Source organism: Oncorhynchus keta, unplaced genomic scaffold (assembly GCF_023373465.1).
Source record: "Oncorhynchus keta strain PuntledgeMale-10-30-2019 unplaced genomic scaffold, Oket_V2 Un_contig_879_pilon_pilon, whole genome shotgun sequence".
In the NCBI taxonomy this organism is placed as follows: Eukaryota; Metazoa; Chordata; class Actinopteri; order Salmoniformes; family Salmonidae; genus Oncorhynchus; species Oncorhynchus keta.
In genome coordinates this window covers 1-19,879 of record NW_026290240.1, presented here as the reverse complement: position 1 = coordinate 19,879, position 19,879 = coordinate 1, and the positions used below count along the sequence as shown (strand labels likewise).

The 19,879-nt window shown below is 47.6% G+C and overlaps 1 long non-coding RNA gene across 1 annotated transcript; it reads right to left on the bottom strand.

The window, feature by feature from the left end:
* Positions 1-9,191: 9,191 nt before the first annotated feature.
* Positions 9,192-10,243, bottom strand: LOC127926983 (uncharacterized). Its single transcript, XR_008125767.1, has 2 exons — positions 9,725-10,243; positions 9,192-9,687 (listed from the first exon to the last, which is right to left on the bottom strand). It is a non-coding gene; the product is annotated as an uncharacterized LOC127926983 (long non-coding RNA).
* Between the last annotated feature and the right edge of the window lie 9,636 nt (positions 10,244-19,879).

Genomic DNA, 19,879 nt, shown 5'->3' with positions numbered 1-19,879 from the left:
TGAACATCTCTGAGGGAACATCGCTGAGGGAACACATCTCAGGGAACATCTCTGAGGGAACACATCTCAGGGAACATCGCTGAGGGAACATCTCTGAGGGAACATCACTGAGGGAACATCTCTGAGGGAACATCACTGAGGGAACACATCTCAGGGAACATCTCTGAGGGAACATCTCTGAGGGAACATCACTGAGGGAACACATCTCAGGGAACATCTCTGAGGGAACACATCTCAGGGAACATCTCTGAGGGAACATCGCTGAGGGAACATCTCTGAGGGAACATCGCTGAGGGAACATCTCTGAGGGAACATCTCTGAGGGAACACATCTCATTGAACATCTCTGAGGGAACACATCTCAGTGAACATCACTGAGGGAACATCGCTGAGGGAACACATATCAGTGAACATCTCTGAGGGAACATCTCTGAGGGAACATCGCTGAGGGAACATCGCTGAGGGAACACATATCAGTGAACATCTCTGAGGGAACATCGCTGAGGGAACACATATCAGTGAACATCTCTGAGGGAACACATTTCAGTGAACATCTCTGAGGGAACACATCTCAGTGAACATCTCTGAGGGAACACATCTCAGTGAACATCACTGAGGGAACATCTCTGAGGGAACATCGCTGAGGGAACACATCTCAGTGAACATCTCTGAGGGAACACATCTCAGTGAACATCACTGAGGGAACATCTCTGAGGGAACACATCTCAGTGAACATCTCTGAGGGAACACATCTCAGTGAACATCTCTGAGGGAACATCGCTGAGGGAACACATCTCAGTGAACATCTCTGAGGGAACACATCTCAGTGAACATCACTGAGGGAACATCGCTGAGGGAACACATATCAGTGAACATCTCTGAGGAAACACATCTCAGTGAACATCACTGAGGGAACACATCTCAGTGAACATCTCTGAGGGAACACATCTCATTGAACATCTCTGTGGGAACATCTCAGTGAACATCACTGAGGGAACATCGCTGAGGGAACACATATCAGTGAACATCTCTGAGGGAACACATCTCAGTGAACATCTCTGAGGGAACACATCTCAGGGAACATCACTGAGGGAACACATCTCAGTGAACATCTCTGAGGGAACATCTCTGAGGGAACACATCTCAGTGAACGAACATCTCTGAGGGAACACATCTCATTGAACATCACTGAGGGAACACATCTCAGTGAACATCTCTGAGGGAACATCTCTGAGGGAACACATCTCAGTGAACATCTCTGAGGGAACATCTCTGAGGGAACACATCTCAGTGAACATCTCTGAGGGAACATCTCTGAGGGAACATCTCTGAGGGAACACATCTCAGTGAACATCGCTGAGGGAACACATCTCAGTGAACATCTCTGAGGGAACACATCTCAGTCAACATCTCTGAGGGAACACATCTCATTGAACATCTCTGAGGGAACATCTCTGAGGGAACACATCTCAGTGAACATCTCTGAGGGAACATCTCTGAGGGAACACATCTCAGTGAACATCTCTGAGGGAACACATCTCAGTGAACATCTCTGAGGGAACATCGCTGAGGGAACACATCTCAGTGAACATCTCTGAGGGAACACATCTCAGTCAACATCTCTGAGGGAACACATCTCATTGAACATCTCTGAGGGAACATCTCTGAACATCGCTGAGGAACACATCTCTGAGGGAACACATCTCAGTGAACATCTCTGAGGGAACACATCTCAGTGAACATCTCTGAACATCACCGAGGGAACACATCTCAGTGAACATCTCTGAGGGAACACATCTCAGTGAACATCACTGAGGGAACACATCTCAGTGAACATCTCTGTGAACATCTCTGGGGAACACATCTCAGTGAACAACATCACTGTGGGAACACATCTCAGTGAACATCTCTGAAACATCAGTGAACATCTCTGGGAACACATCTCAGTGAACATCTCTGAGGGAACACATCTCAGTGAACATCTCTGAGGAGGAACACATCTCAGTGAACATCTCTGAGGGAACACATCTCAGTGAACATGAGGGAACATCTCTGAGGAACACATCTGAACATCTCTGAACATCTCTGAGGGAACACATCTCAGTGAACATCTCTGAGGGAACACATCTCAGTGAACATCTCTGAGGGAACATATCTGAGGGAACACATCTCAGTGAACATCTCTGAGGGAACATCTCTGAGGGAACACATCTCAGGGAACATCTCTGAGGGAACATCTCTGAGGGAACACATCTCAGTGAACATCTCTGAGGGAACACATCTCAGGGAACATCTCTGAGGGAACATCTCTGAGGGAACACATCTCAGGGAACATCTCTGAGGGAACATCTCTGAGGGAACATCTCTGAGGGAACATCTCTGAGGGAACATCTCTGAGGGAACACATCTCAGGGAACATCTCTGAGGGAACATCTCTGAGGGAACATCTCTGAGGGAACACATCTCAGGGAACATCTCTGAGGGAACATCTCTGAGGGAACATCTCTGAGGGAACATCTCTGAGGGAACACATCTCAGTGAACATCTCTGAGGGAACATCTCTGAGGGAACATCGCTGAGGGAACACATCTCATTGTCTCTCTACGAATGTAGTGTGTCTGTGTGTGTGTGTCTGCGTGTGGGTGTGGGTGTGTCTGCGTGTGTGTGTGTGTCTGCTTCTGTGTGTGTGTACGTGTGTGTATGTGTGTGTGTGTGTCTGCGTGTGTGTGTGTCTGCGTCTGTGTGTGTGTGTGTGTGTGTCTGCGTGTGTGTGTCTGCGTGTGGGTGTGTGTGTGTCTGCGTGTGGTTCTGTGTGTGTGTATCCTGTGTGTGTGTGTGTGTGTGTGTGTGTGTGTGTGTGTGTGTGTGTGTGTGTGGTTCTGTGTGTGTGTGTCCTTCTAAATGGTTCGTGTGCTGTGTGTGTGTAAACCCCTCGGTCTTATACATGGAATGTAAAATGTGAAAGTAGTGTGTATAAACTATCCTTCTAAATGCTTCTGTAAAGTATAAAATATAATTCTAAATGGTTCTGTAAAGTATATAATATCCTTCTAAATGGTTCTGTAAAGCCCTAAATGGTTCTGTAAAGTTATAATATCCTTCTAAATGGTTCTGTAAAGTATATAATATCCTTCTAAATGGTTCTGTAAAGCCCTAAATGGTTCTGTAAAGTAAACCCTGTAAAGTATATAATGTCTTCTAAATGGTCTTATATAAAATATCCTTCATGGTTCTGTAAAGTATAATATCCTTCTAAATTGTTCTGTAAAGTTTCCTAAATGGTTCTGTAAAACAGATGGTTCTGTAAAGTCCTCCAAAGTATATAATATTGTTATAAATGGTTCTGTAAAGTATATACTATCCTTCTAAATGGTTCTGTAAAGTATAAAATATAATTCTAAATGGTTCTGTAAAGTATATAATATCCTTCTAAATGGTTCTGTAAAGTATATAATATCTTTCTAAATGGTTCTGTAAAGTATATAATATCCTTCTAAATGGTTCTGTAAAGTATATAATATCCTTCTAAATGGTTCTGTAAAGTATATAATATCCTTCTAAATGGTTCTGTAAAGTATATAATATCTTTCTAAATGGTTCTGTAAAGTATATAATGTCCTTCTAAATGGTTCTGTAAAGTATATAATATAATTCTAAATGGTTCTGTAAAGTATATAATATCCTTCTAAATGGTTCTGTAAAGTATATAATATCCTTCTAAATGGTTCTGTAAAGTATATAATATCTTTCTAAATGGTTCTGTAAAGTATATAATGTCCTTCTAAATGGTTCTGTAAAGTATATAATATCCTTCTAAATGGTTCTGTAAAGTATATAATGGTTCTGTAAAGTATATAATGTCCTTCTAAATGGTTCTGTAAAGTATATAATGTCCTTCTAAATGGTTCTGTAAAGTATATAATGTCCTTCTAAATGGTTCTGTAAAGTATATAATGTCCTTCTAAATGGTTCTGTAAAGTATATAATATCCTTCTAAATGGTTCTGTAAAGTATATAATATCCTTCTAAATGGTTCTGTAAAGTATATAATGTCCTTCTAAATGGTTCTGTAAAGTATATAATATCCTTCTAAATGGTTCTGTAAAGTATATATAAATGGTTCTGTAAAGTATATAATATCCTTCTAAATGGTTCTGTAAAGTATATAATATCCTTCTAAATGGTTCTGTAAAGTATATAATATCCTTCTAAATGGTTCTGTAAAGTATATAATATCCTTCTAAATGGTTCTGTAAAGTATATAATATCCTTCTAAATGGTTCTGTAAAGTATAAACTATCCTTCTAAATGGTTCTGTAAAGTATAAACTATCCTTCTAAATGGTTCTGTAAAGTCTAAAATATTGTTATAAATGGTTCTGTAAAGTACATAATATTGTTATAAATGGTTCTGTAAAGTACATAATATTGTTATAAATGATTCTGTAAAGCATATAATAGCCTTCTAAATGGTTCTGTGAAGTATATAATATCATTCTAAATGGTTCTGTAAAGTCTAAAATATTGTTATAAATGGTTCTGTAAAGTATAAAATATTGTTATAAATGGTTCTGTAAATTACATAATATTGTTATAAATGGTTCTGTAAAGTATAAAATATTGTTATAAATGGTTCTGTAAATTACATAATATTGTTATAAATGGTTCTGTAAAGTATAAAATATTGTTATAAATGGTTCTGTAAATTACATAATATTGTTATAAATGGTTCTGTAAAGTACATAATATTGTTATAAATGGTTCTGTAAAGTATAAAATATTGTTATAAATGGTTCTGTAAAGTACATAATATTGTTATAAATGGTTCTGTGAAGTATATAATAGCCTTCTAAATGGTTCTGTAAAGTCTAAAATAGCCGTATTATCACGAGGATGTGACCCAGGTGGAGACACAGGAGACAGATAGTACAGTTCTCAGATGATTTAGTAGAAACACGGGGCAGTTAAAGGCAGATCGACGGCAGGCAGAGGTCCGTGATAAGATCAGAGTCAGGCAGGTACAGGACGGCAGGCAGAGGTCCGTGATAAGGTCAGAGTCAGGCAGGTACAGGACGGCAGGCAGAGGTCCGTGATAAGGTCAGAGTCGGGCAGGCTCGGTGTCAGGGCAGGCAGAGGTCCGTGATAAGGTCAGAGTCAGGCAGGTACTGGACGGCAGGCAGAGGTCCGTGATAAGGTCAGAGTCAGGCAGGCTCGGGGTCAGGGCAGGCAGAGGTCCGTGATAAGGTCAGAGTCAGGCAGGTACAGGACGGCAGGCAGAGGTCCGTGATAAGGTCAGAGTCGCGCAGGCTCGGGGTCAGGGCAGGCAGAGGTCCGTGATAAGGTCAGAGTCAGGCAGGCTCAGGGTCAGGGCAGGCAGAGGTCCGTGATAAGGTCAGAGTCGGGCAGGCTCGGGGTCAGGGCAGGCAGAGGTCCGTGATAAGGTCAGAGTCGGGCAGGCTCGGGGTCAGGGCAGGCAGAGGTCCGTGATAAGGTCAGAGTCGGGCAGGCACGGGGTCAGGGCAGACAGAGGTCCGTGATAAGGTCAGAGTCGGGCAGGCTCGGGGTCAGGGCAGGCAGAGGTCCGTGATAAGGTCAGAGTCGGGCAGGCTCGGGGTCAGGGCAGGCAGAGGTCCGTGATAAGATCAGAGTCAGGCAGGTACAGGACTGCAGGCAGGCTCGGGGTCAGGGCAGACAGAGGTCCGTGATAAGGTCAGAGTCGGGCAGGCTCGGGGTCAGGGCAGGCAGAGGTCCGTGATAAGGTCAGAGTCGGGCAGGCTCAGGGTCAGGGCAGGCAGAGGTCCGTGATAAGGTCAGAGTCAGGCAGGCACGGGGTCAGGGCAGGCAGAGGTCCGTGATAAGGTCAGAGTCGGGCAGGCTCGGGGTCAGGGCAGACAGAGGTCCGTGATAAAGTCAGAGTCGGGCAGGCTCGGGGTCAGGGCAGGCAGAGGTCCGTGATAAGGTCAGAGTCGGGCAGGCTCGGGGTCAGGGCAGACAGAGGTCCGTGATAAGGTCAGAGTCGGGCAGGCTCGGGGTCAGGGCAGACAGAGGTCCGTGATAAGGTCAGAGTCGGGCAGGCTCGGGGTCAGGGCAGACAGAGGTCCGTGATAAGGTCAGAGTCGGGCAGGCTCGGGGTCAGGGCAGGCAGAGGTCCGTGGTAAGGTCAGAGTCGGGCAGGCTCGGGGTCAGGGCAGACAGAGGTCCGTGATAAGGTCAGAGTCGGGCAGGCTCGGGGTCAGGGCAGACAGAGGTCCGTGATAAGGTCAGAGTCGGGCAGGCTCGGGGTCAGGGCAGACAGAGGTCCGTGATAAGGTCAGAGTCGGGCAGGCTCGGGGTCAGGGCAGACAGAGGATCGTAATCAGGTCAGAGTCAGGCAGGTACAGGACGGCAGGCAGGCACGGGGTCAGGGCAAACAGAGTATCTTCATCAGGTCAGAGTCAGGCAGGTACAGGACGGCAGGCAGGCACGGGGTCAGGGCAGGCAGAGGTTCGTAATCAGGTCAGAGTCAGGCAGGTACAGGACGGCAGGCAGGCACGGGGTCAGGGCAGGCAGAGGTTCGTAATAAGATCAGAGTCGGGCAGGCTCGGGGTCAGGGCAGGCAGAGGTTTGTGATAAGGTCAGAGTCAGGCAGGTACAGGACGGCAGGCAGGCTCGGGGTCAGGGCAGGCAGAATGGTCAGAACTGGGAAAAACTAGGAAACAGAACTAGAGAAACAGGAAGGCGGGAGAGAACGCTGGTAAGACCTGACAAGACAAACTGGCAACAGACAAACGGAGAAAACATATATAAATACACAGGGGATAATGGGGAAGATGGGCGACACCTGGAGTGGGGTGGAGACAAGCACAAAGACAGGTGAAACAGATCAGGCTGTGACACTTATAACAGGCGATGTAAAGACTCTTCCCCCATCTCCACATCAATCCCATGTAAAGACTCTTCCCCCATCTCCACATCAATCCCATGTAAAGACTCTTCCCCCATCTCCACATCAATCCCATGTAAAGACTCTTCCCCCATCTCCACATCAATCCCATGTAAAGACTCTTCCCCCATCTCCACATCAATCCCATGTAAAGACTCTTCCCCCATCTCCACATCAATCCTATGTAAAGACTCTTCCCCCATCTCCACATCAATCCCAGGTAAAGACTCTTCCCCCATCTCCACATCAATCCTATGTAAAGACTCTTCCCCCATCTCCACATCAATCCCAGGTAAAGACTCTTCCCCCATCCCCCATCTCCACATCAATCCTATGTAAAGACTCTTCCCCCATCTACACATCAATCCCATGTAAAGACTCTTCCCCCATGCCCAAATCAATCCCATGTAAAGACTCTTCCCCCATCTCCACATCAATCCCAGGTAAAGACTCTTCCCCCATCTCCACATCAATCCCATGTAAAGACTCTTCCCCCATCGCCCATCTCCACATCAATCCTATGTAAAGACTCTTCCCCCATCTCCCTCAATCCCATGTAAAGTCTCTTCTCCCATCCCCAAATCAATCCCATGTACAGACTCTTCCCCCATCTCCACATCCATCCCATGTAAAGACCCTTCCCCCATCTCCACATCCATCCCATGTAAAGACTCTTCCCCATCTCCACATCAATCCCATGTACAGACTCTTCCCCCATCCCCCATCTCCACATCAATCCCATGTAAAGACTCTTCCCCCATCTCCACATCAATCCCATGTAAAGACTCTTCCTCCATCTCCACATCAATCCATGTAAAGACTCTTCCCCCATCTCCACATCAATCCCATGTAAAGACTCTTCCCTCATCTCCACATCAATCCCATGTAAAGACTCATCCCCCATCTCCACATGAATCCCATGTAAAGACTCTTCCCCCATCCCCCATCAATCCCATGTAAAGACTCTTCCCCCATCCCCCATCAATCCCATGTAAAGACTCTTCCCCCATCTCCACATCAATCCCATGTAAAGACTCTTCCCTCATCTCCACATCAATCCCATGTAAAGACTCATCCCCCATCTCCACATCAATCCCATGTAAAGACTCTTCCCCCATCCCCCATCAATCCCATGTAAAGACTCTTCCCCCATCTCCACATCAATCCCATGTAAAGAATCTTCCCCCATCCCCCATCAATCCCATGTAAAGACTCATCCCCCATCTCCACATCAATCCCATGTAAAGACTCTTCCCCCATCTCCACATCAATCCCATGTAAAGACTCTTCCCCCATCTCCACATCAATCCCATGTAAAGACTCTTCCCCCATCCCCAAATCAATCCCACATGAAGACTCATCCCCCATCTCCACATCAATCCCATGTAAAGACGCTTCCCCATCCCCCATCAATCCCATGTAAAGACTCTTCCCCCATCCCACATCAATCCTATGTAAAGACTCATCCCCCATCTCCACATCAATCCCATGTAAAGACTCTTCCCCCATCTCCACATCAATCCCATGTAAAGACTCTTCCTCCATCCCCCATCAATCCCATGTAAAGACTCTTCCCCCATCTCCACATCAATCCCATGTAAAGACTCTTCCCCCATCCCCAAATCAATCCCACATAAAGACTCATCCCCCATCTCCACATCAATCCCATGTAAAGACTCATCCCCCATCTCCACATCAATCCCATGTAAAGACTCTTCCCCCATCTCCACATCAATCCCATGTAAAGACTCTTCCCCCATCTCCACATCAATCCCATGTAAAGACTCTTCCCCCATCTCCACATCAATCCCATGTAAAGACTCTTCCCCCATCTCCACATCAATCCCATGTAAAGACTCATCCCCCATCTCCACATCAATCCCATGTAAAGACTCTTCCCCCATCTCCACATCAATCCCATGTAAAGACTCTTCCCCCATCCCCCATCAATCCCATGTAAAGACTCATCCCCCATCCCCCATCAATCCCATGTAAAGACTCTTCCCCCATCCCCCATCAATCCCATGTAAAGACTCTTCCAAGATGATGGAGTGCCGCTGATCTTGGGTCAGTCTAGCCTTTTCAGTCTAGGTTAGGATTGGGGGAGGGGAAGCTGATCATAGAATCATAGAATCATAGAATCATAGAATCCATAGAATCCATAGAATCATAGAATCATAGAATCATAGAATCATAGTAACCAAGGGACATTTCTTTCCAGAGCGCTATATGACACTTTGCAGAGGAAAAGGAAGACACTGAATGCACACATTGTTAACACAATAAAACTGTATTACATTTGTGCTTAAAATTATTACAATACATTATTTACAAGTGTTGTTGTTGTTGTCCTTCCTGGAAATAAACATCTCATGCTGGATGACACAAGAAACCCTTATACAATAGCAAGCAGGAAGGAATCTTTCTGTTTCTTTCTCCCTTCGAGCTGTTTGTGTTCATTAGCTAACTGTTGCCTTCTTTGTACATGATGCTTCAGCATGGTTGGCCCTTAATTGATAGTTGATCATTTAAATTCAGCTGCTAGGTCAATGTGGTATTTTCCTTCTGAGAAGGAAGGTTCACGATCCCTCAAAGCCAGGGTGCATCCTAAATGCCACCCTATTCCCTATATAGTACACTACTTTAGACCAGAGCCCTATTCCCTATATAGTGCACTACTTTAAACCAGAGCCCTATTCCCTATATAGTGCACTACTTTAGACCAGAGCCCTATTCCCTATATAGTGCACTACTTTAGACCAGAGCCCTATTCCCTATATAGTACACTACTATAGACCAGATACCTATTCCCTATATAGTACACTACTTTAGACCAGAGCCCTATTCCCTATATAGTGCACTACTTTAGACCAGAGCCCTATTCCCTATATAGTGCACTACTTTAGACCAGAGCCCTATTCCCTATATAGTGCACTACTTTAGACCAGAGCCCTATTCCCTATATAGTACACTACTTTAGACCAGAGCCCTATTCCCTATATAGTACACTACTTTAGACCAGAGCCCTATTCCCTATATAGTGCACTACTTTAGACCAGAGCCCTATTCCCTATATAGTGCACTACTATAGACCAGAGCCCTATTCCCTATATAGTGCACTACTTTAGACCAGAGCCCTATTCCCTATATAGTGCACTACTTTAGACCAGAGCCCTATTCCCTATATAGTACACTACTATAGACCAGAGCCCTATTCCCTATATAGTGCACTACTTTGGACCAGAGCCCTATTCCCTATATAGTACACTACTTTAGACCACAGCCATATTCCCTATATAGTACACTACTTTAGACCAGAGCCCTATTCCTATAGTAGACCAGAGCCCTATTCCCTATATAGTGCACTACTTTAGACCAGAGCCCTATTCCCTATATAGTACACTACTATAGACCAGAGCCCTATTCCCTATATAGTACACTACTATAGACCAGAGCCCTATTCCCTATATAGTACACTACTATAGACCAGAGCCCTATTCCCTATATAGTGCACTACTTTAGACCAGAGCCCTATTCCCTATATAGTGCACTACTTTAGACCAGAGCCCTATTCCCTATATAGTACACTACTATAGACCAGAGCCCTATTCCCTATATAGTACACTACTATAGACCAGAGCCCTATTCCCTATATAGTGCACTACACCTCGGAGTAACAATTACCTAACGCTCACAGACCATGTGACCAGCAAAGTCTTCATTGAAGGCAACTTGCATCTGAGCCAGCTGACGGTACAGCCTACAGTACCAGAAGAGGAAACGCCAGGCTACTCCCATCTAGTCACTACTGACTGAGAGTTAAAACAATTCAACTAATAGTGATTGAGAGAATTCAAGTATCAGCATGTTGAAGAATGACATTCTGCATCAATGAAAATTGGGACAACAGGTGATCAATAGTCGAAGCACTGAAAGCTTATCAAATAAATGAAATAAATACAGTCTACAAAATGTAACACCCCCCAGATACCCCTTGAACTACTCCCCAGATACCCCTAGAACCCCCCCCCCCCGATACCCCTAGAAGCTCCCCCTCACCCATCACCCCCCGATACCCCTAGAACCCCCAGATACCCCTTGAACTACTCCCCGATACCCCTAGAACCCCGCCCCCCACCAGGATACCCCTCGAACCACTCACCCCACCCGATACCCCTAGAAACCCCCCAGATAACCCTTCAACTCCTCCCCAGATACCCCTAGAACCCCCCCATAACCCTACAACCTCCCCTCACCTGTCACCCCCTCCCCCAGACCCAGCGTGAGAGCACAAACCATAGGGAGGCAAGGCCTTAACAAAACGTGACAACTCCCGCAAAAACATGTCCACCCCCCCCCGCACTAATTACAAGCCACTCCATAGGACCACAGTCCAGAATCGTCATTCTTCCAAGGAGAGTCCCAAATGAGAGTCTGTAAAACGACACGGAGAGAGCTTTCCCGAGCTGAAGAGATCACGATGGTTGGTTTGTGGTTGAAGTGAAGTTGGAGCTGAAGAGATCACGATGGTTGAGATCGGATGGTGACGCTCTGTTTCTCCGTAGTCCTCTCTTCCCCGCCTGTCCCGGGTCGGGTCAGATAGTCACTTGGGCCCTAGTGGAGACTGAGTCATATGGGTTTCAGACACTGGGATCTTGACTGTTTAGGTTCTTCCCTGGTCCCTCAGAGAGGAATAGGAGGAGGGGATGGACATTGGGGAGTATTTGTGTCTCTTTTTTTTGGGGGGGGGGGCAAAGGTGGATTGGGGTATCATTGTAAAGCCAGTGTTTGGTTGTTGGGAAGAGGCATCATCCTTCAGAACACAAACAAAGTCAACTTTTGTACATGTCGTCCATTGTGACCTTGTAGGGGCCTCCCCTCCCCCCTCCTCCTCTGACAACCCTTAGTCTCTATGGCCAGTCTCTAACAGCCAGTCTCTATGGCTATTCTGTACAGCAGAGAAACGGTCCCTTCTAGGTTGAACGTTGGTTGTTGGTTGGTTATATACACGTTAGGACTCTGACATTGGAGAGGAAGAGAGAGAGAGAGAGAGAGAGAGAGAGAGAGAGAGAGAGAGAGAGAGAGAGAGAGAGCTCTCCTTCCTTCCTTCAGAGAGGAGAGAGAGAGAGAGAGCTCTCCTCCTTCCTTCCTTCAGAGATTGGATGAGTTTTTCCTTCAGTAGTGCTTTTGGTGTCTGATTGGATGGCTCTCCTTCCTTCCTTCAGTCTGATTGGATGGCTCTCCTCCTTCCTTCCTTCAGTCTGATTGGATGGCTCTCCTCCTTCCTTCCTTCAGTCTGATTGGATGGCTCTCCTTCCTTCCTTCAGTCTGATTGGATGGCTCTCCTCCTTCCTTCAGTCTCTCTCTGCTCTTCAATGGCTCTCCCCCTCCTTCCTTCTTCAGTCTGATTGGATGGCTCTCCCTCCTTCATCAGCCCCTCCTCGTAGTCCGTCTGACACAGGATCATATTGTTCTTCAGGAAGAACTCTCTCCTTCCTTCCTTCAGTCTGATTGGTTTATTTTTGGTTCTTTACCTCCTTCCTTCAGTAAAAGTCTTTTAGCCAGCCGGCTCTGCTCTCCTCAAATCCCATTGATCAGTGAGCAACCCAGACATGGGAAGCTCTCCTTTACTCTGCTCTTCATCTGTAGTCAGCTCTCATGGCAACCTGTGGATCTGGCCATATCCCTCCTTCATCAGCCCCTCCTCGTAGTCCGTCTGACACAGGATCATATTGTTCTTCAGGAAGAACTTATCTCCCACACAAAACCTAGAGAGGGAGGGAGAGAACAGAGAGTTTATTGAGTTTAATTTTTGAGTTGTTTACAGGGACAGTGCACATTAATCAACGTTTCAGTAAAAGTGACGGTTTTAGCCAGCCGGCTAATTTTCAACCGCAGTCCCTGGGCAGGTTATTAAAAACAATTACAAATAACGATACAGAAAATCATTGATCAGTGAGCAACATAGGACCAGACATGGGAAGCTCTCACAGAGAAAGGGGATTTACTAAAGGTGCTTTTCCTTATAATTAAGGGAACTATACAGTCACCTCTCATGGCAGACCTTGTGGATCTGCTGCCATATGTTTGGGTGTTCTGTTTAACAGAAGTACAGAGTGGAGGGGAGGAGCCAGGCCATTTACCACCTAGGATCTTGAATACAAGACATGCTGGCTCAGTGTATTGCACAAGAGTTTCCCAACTCAGACATCTGAGCTCCAGGTGCTTTCTGACACACAGATGTAACAGTGATGATGGCTATTGGGACATCTGGCTCAGTATCAATACCAGCTGGAGCTTTGACAGCCTGTTTGTAGACAGACTGAATAGGTTTTAATGTTGTACAGCAGACATCTGGTTCTTGTAGCATCAGATAACTAGTCACACACAGTATCTGTTCAGTAGCATCAGATACCAGGGAGTATCACAGACATCTGGTTCAGTACAGTTTTGCAACATCTGGCTGTAGTCAAACCAGATTGTCCCCTATAAACATCTGGTTCAGTAAATTAGCTAGGTTGAATTTGGATATTTGAATTACCTTTCTCACCTGCTTTTTAAAAGAGAGGTTGGAATCGAGTATGATGCCAAGGTACTTAAAATCAGATACCAGCTGGAGCTTCTCCCCTGACACACAGACATCTGGCTCAGTAACATCAGTTACCACCTGGAGCTTCTCCCCTGACACACAGACATCTGGCTCAGTAGCATCAGATACCACCTGGAGCTTCTCCCCTGACACACAGACATCTGGTTCAGTAACATCAGATACCACCTGGAGCTTCTCCCCTGACACACAGACATCTGGTTCAGTAACATCAGATACCACCTGGAGCTTCTCCCCTGACACACAGACATCTGGTTCAGTAGCATCAGATACCAGCTGGAGCTTCTCCCCTGAGACATCTGGTTCTCCCCAGCTGACACACAGACATCTGGTTCAGTAGCATCAGATACCACCTGATTCTCCCCTGACACACCATCTGGCTCAGTAGCATCAGATACCAGGTGGAGCTTCTCCCCTGACACACAGACATCTGGTTCAGTAACATCAGATACCAGCTGGAGCTTCTCCCCTGACACACAGACATCTGGCTCAGTAGCATCAGATACCACCTGGAACTTCTCCCCTGACACACAGACATCTGGCTCAGTAACATCAGATACCAGCTGGAGCTTCTCCCCTGACACATAGACATCTGGCTCAGTAGCATCAGATACCACCTGGAGCTTCTCCCCTGACACATAGACATCTGGTTCAGTAACATCAGATACCAGGTGGAGCTTCTCCCCTGACACACAGACATCTGGTTCAGTAACATCAGATACCAGCTGGAGCTTCTCCCCTGACACATAGACATCTGGCTCAGTAACATCAGATACCAGCTGGAGCTTCTCCCCTGACACACAGACATCTGGTTCAGTAACATCAGATACCAGCTGGAGCTTCTCCCCTGACACATAGAGTCACTGAGTCACTATGTAACCTGGACCGTTACAGTAGTGAGTCACTGAGTCACTTTGTAACCTGGACCATTACAGTAGTGAGTCACTTTGTAACCTGGACCATTACAGTAGTGAGTCACTGAGTCACTTTGTAACCTGGACCATTACAGTAGTGAGTCACTGAGTCACTTTGTAACCTGGACCATTACAGTAGTGAGTCACTGAGTCACTTTGTAACCTGGACCATTACAGTAGTGAGTCACTTTGTAACCTGGACCATTATAGTAGTGAGTCACTGAGAACCTGGACCAGTAACAGATACCAGCTGGACAGTACTGAGTCACTGAGTCACTATGTAACCTGGACCATTACAGTAGTGAGTCACTATGTAACCTGGACCATTACAGTAGTGAGTCACTGGAGTTACACTAGTAACCTGGACCATTACAGTAGTGAGTCACTGTGTAACCTGGACCATTACAGTAGTGAGTCACTGAGTCACTATGTAACCTGGACCATTACAGTAGTGAGTCACTATGGACCATAACCTGGACCATTACAGTAGTGAGTCACTATCACTTTGTAACCTGGACTGAGTCACTATGTAACCTGGACCATTACAGTAGTGAGTCACTATGTAACCTGGACCATTACAGTAGTGAGTCACTATGTAACCTGGACCATTACAGTAGTGAGTCACTATGTAACCTGGACCATTACAGTAGTGAGTCACTATGTAACCTGGACCATTACAGTAGTGAGTCACTGTGTAACCTGGACCATTACAGTAGTGAGTCACTATGTAACCTGGACCACTACAGTAGTGAGTCACTGTGTAACCTGGACCATTACAGTAGTGAGTCACTATGTAACCTGGACCATTACAGTAGTGAGTCACTATGTAACCTGGACCATTACAGTAGTGAGTCACTATGTAACCTGGACCATTACAGTAGTGAGTCACTATGTAACCTGGACCATTACAGTAGTGAGTCACTATGTAACCTGGACCATTACAGTAGTGAGTCACTGTGGACCATTACAGGTGAGTCACTATGTAACCTGGACCATTACAGTGTGAGTCACTATGTAACCTGGACCATTACAGTAGTGAGTCACTGTGTAACCTGGACCATTACAGTAGTGAGTCACTATGTAACCTGGACCATTACAGTAGTGAGTCACTATGTAACCTGGACCATTACAGTAGTGAGTCACTATGTAACCTGGACCATTACAGTAGTGAGTCACTATGTAACCTGGACCACTTACAGTAGTGAGTCACTATGTAACCTGGACCATTACAGTAGTGAGTCACTATGTAACCTGGACCATTACAGTAGTGAGTCACTATGTAACCTGGACCATTACAGTAGTGAGTCACTTACAGTAGTGAGTCACTGTAACCTGGACCATTACAGTAGTGAGTCACTATGTAACCTGGACCATTACAGTAGTGAGTCACTATGTAACCTGGACCATTACAGTAGTGAGTCACTATGTAACCTGGACCATTACAGTAGTGAGTCACTATGTAACCTGGACCATTACAGTAGTGAGTCACTATGAGTCCATTACAGTAGTGAGTCAACCTGGACCATTACAGTAGTGAGTCACTATGTAACCTGGACCATTACAGTAGTGAGTCACTATGTAACCTGGACCATTACAGTAGTGAGTCACTATGTAACCTGGACCATTACAGTAGTGAGTCACTATGTAACCTGGACCATTACAGTAGTGAGTCACTATGTAACCTGGACCATTACAGTAGTGAGTCACTATGTAACCTGGACCATTACAGTAGTGAGTCACTATGTAACCTGGACCATTACAGTAGTGAGGACCATCAGTAGTGAGTCACTATGTAACCTGGACCATTACAGTAGTGAGTCACTATGTAACCTGGACCATTACAGTAGTGAGTCACTGTGTAACCTGGACCATTACAGTAGTGAGTCACTATGTAACCTGGACCATTACAGTAGTGAGTCACTATGTAACCTGGACCATTACAGTAGTGAGTCACTGTGTAACCTGGACCATTACAGTAGTGAGTCACTATGTAACCTGGACCATTACAGTAGTGAGTCACTATGTAACCTGGACCATTACAGTAGTGAGTCACTATGTAACCTGGACCATTACAGTAGTGAGTCACTATGTAACCTGGACCATTACAGTAGTGAGTCACTGGATGTAACCTGGACCATTACAGTAGTGAGTCACTATGTAACCTGGACCATTACAGTAGTGAGTCACTAGATGTAACCTGTAGACCAACCCCCAGATCCCTAGAGTGAGTCACTGTAGACCAACCCCAGATCCCTAGACTGTGGACCAACCCCAGCCCCTAGAGTCACTGTGACCAACCTGGACCATCCCTAGAGGGCTGTGAGTCACCCCAGATCCCTAGAGGGCTGTAACCAACCCCAGATCCCTAGAGGGCTGTAGACCATCCTACCTGTAGACCAACCCCAGATCCCTAGTAACCTGGACCAACCCCCAGCCCTAGACGGCTAGACCAGGGCTGTAGACCAACCCCCAGATCCCTAGAGGGCTGTAGACCAACCCCCAGATCCCTAGACGGCTGTAGACCAACCCCAGATCCAGATCCCTAGAGGTCTGTAGACCAACCCCCCAGATCCCTAGCCCCAGATCCCTATAGATGTAGACCAACCCCCAGTAGACGGCTGTAGACCAACCCCCAGATCCCTAGAGGGCTGTAGACCAACCCCAGATCCCTAGAGGGCTGTAGACCAACCCCCAGATCCCTAGACGGCTGTAGACCAACCCCCAGATCCCTAGAGGGCTGTAGACCAACCCCCAGATCCCTAGACGGCTGTAGACCAACCCCCAGCCCCTAGACGGCTGTAGACCAACCCCCAGATCCCTAGAGGGCTGTAGACCAACCCCCAGATCCTGTAGACCAAGAGGGCTGTAGACCAGACCCCCAGATCCCATAGAGGGCTGTAACCCCCAGACCCCCAGCCCCTAGAGGGCTGTAGACCAACCCCAGATCCCTAGACGGCTGTAGACCAACCCCCAGATCCCTAGAGGGCTGTAGACCAACCCCCAGATCCCTAGAGGGCTGTAGACCAACCCCCAGATCCCTAGACTGTAGACCCCCCAGATCCCTATACTGGATGATCCCTAGAGGTCCAACCCCCAGATCCCTAGACGGCTGTAGACCAACCTGTAGACCAACCCCAGCCCCTAGACGGATGTCCCTACCAACCCCCCAGATCCTAGACGGCTGTAGACCAACCCCCAGATCCCTAGCCGGCCCCCAGATCCCTAGAGGCTGTAGACCCCAGACCCCAGATCTCCAACCCCCAGACCCTAGAGGCTGTAGACCAACCCCCAGATCCCTAGACGGCTGTAGACCAACCCCAGATCCCTAGAGGGCTGTAGACCAACCCCAGATCCCTAGAGGGCTGTATCCCTAGACGGCTGTACCAACCCCCAGATCCCTAGACGGATGTAGACCAACCCCAGATCCCTAGACGGCTGTAGACCAGCCCCAGATAGACGGGCTGTAGACCAACCCCCAGATCCCTAGACGGCTGTAGACCAACCCCCAGATCCCTAGACGGCCCCCCCAGATCCCTAGACGGCTGTAGACCAACCCCCAGATCCCTAGACGGCTGTAGACCAACCCCCAGATCCCCCCAGATCCCCCAGATCCCTAGACGGGCTGTAGACCAACCCCCAGATCCCTAGACGGCTGTAGACCAACCCCCAGATCCCTAGACGGCTGTAGACCAACCCCCAGATCCCTAGAGGGCTGTAGACCAACCCCAGATCCCTAGACGGCTGTAGACCAACCCCAGATCCCTAGACGATCCAACCCCCAGATCCCTAGGGATGTAGACCAACCCCCCCTAGACGGCTGTAGACCAACCCCAGATCCCTAGAGGGCTGTAGACCAACCCCAGCCCCTAGAGGGCTGTAGACCAACCCCCAGATCCCTAGACGGCTGTAGACCAACCCCCAGATCCCTAGAGGGCTGTAGACCAACCCCCAGATCCCTAGAGGGCTGTAGACCAACCCCCAGCCCCTAGAGGGCTGTAGACCAACCCCAGATCCCTAGACGGCTGTAGACCAACCCCCAGATCCCTAGAGGGCTGTAGACCAACCCCCAGATCCCTAGACGGCTGTAGACCAACCCCCAGATCCCGAGACAGCTGTAGACCAACCCCCAGATCCCTAGCCGGCTGTAGACCAACCCCCAGATCTCTAGACGGCTGTAGACCAACCCCCAGATCCCTAGACGGCTGTAGACCAACCCCCAGATCCCTAGACGGCTGTAGACCAACCCCCAGATCTCTAGACGGCTGTAGACCAACCCCCAGATCCCTAGACGGCTGTAGACCAACCCCAGATCCCTAGACGGCTGTAGACCAACCCCCAGCCCCTACACGGCCGTATCGATGCTGTAGCTTTATAAAAGGAGGCGTGATATATCCACTATGTAGTGCACTACTTTTGACCAGAGCCATATGGGACCCTATGGGACCTGGTCAAAAGCTGTGCACTACGTAGGATGCCATTTGGGACTCACACCAGACTACTGTTGATGAGGAGCTATCTCCCTCTCTAGAAAGACTAAACTCTGTGTCCTAAATGCCACCCTATTCCCTACATAGTGCACTACAGGGGCAACAGGTCTCTGGTCAAAAGAAGTGTACTATATAGAGGAACAGGGTTCCATTTGGGACACATGTTCCAATCCAATGGTCCTCTGGTCTAAAGACTGTTTATCCTGTTGAGATCCCTGTCTGTCTGGGACACATGTTCCAGTCCAATGGTCCTCTGGTCTAAAGACTGTTTATCCTGTTGAGATCCCTGTCTGTCTGGGACACCCCTGTTTCCACCTGCAGCTGTTATAACAACCCTACAGACCTAACCACCTCCTCTCCTCCATTCCCCTCTCCATCCTCCGCCTCTCTTTTAGCCAGCGGGGCCGCTCGACCTTTCCCACATGGGCAGAGTGGAGATTTAGAGAGAGGGAGAGAGAGAGGGAAGTGCATCTGTCCTGAGGGCATTTTATCTCCCTTAGCAGTGAGAGTTGGACAGAGTCAGAGCGTAGAGCACCTGTGTTCACTGGGACCGGAGGGGGGGTCAGTGCCTGTGTTTACTGGGACCGGGGGAGGGGGAGTGCCTGTGTTTACGGCAGGAGTGGATGGTGCCTCTGGTTACTGGGAGAGGAGAGGAGCTGAGAGGAGGCTGAGCCTCTGTTTGACTTCTCCCTAGCTAGCTGAGAGGAGGAGAGAGGAGGCTGAGTGTCCGTTTGACTTCTCCCTAGCTAGCTGAGAGGAGGAGAGAGGAGGCTGAGTGTCCGTTTGACTTCTCCCTAGCTAGCTGAGAGGAGGAGAGAGGAGGCTGAGTGTCCGTTTGACTTCTCCCTAGCTAGCTGAGAGGAGGAGAGAGGAGGCTGAGTCTCTGGTTGACTTCTCCCTAGCTAGCTGTCCAACACTGAGCGCGGCTGGGGCTGCCTGTAATCTCTCTCT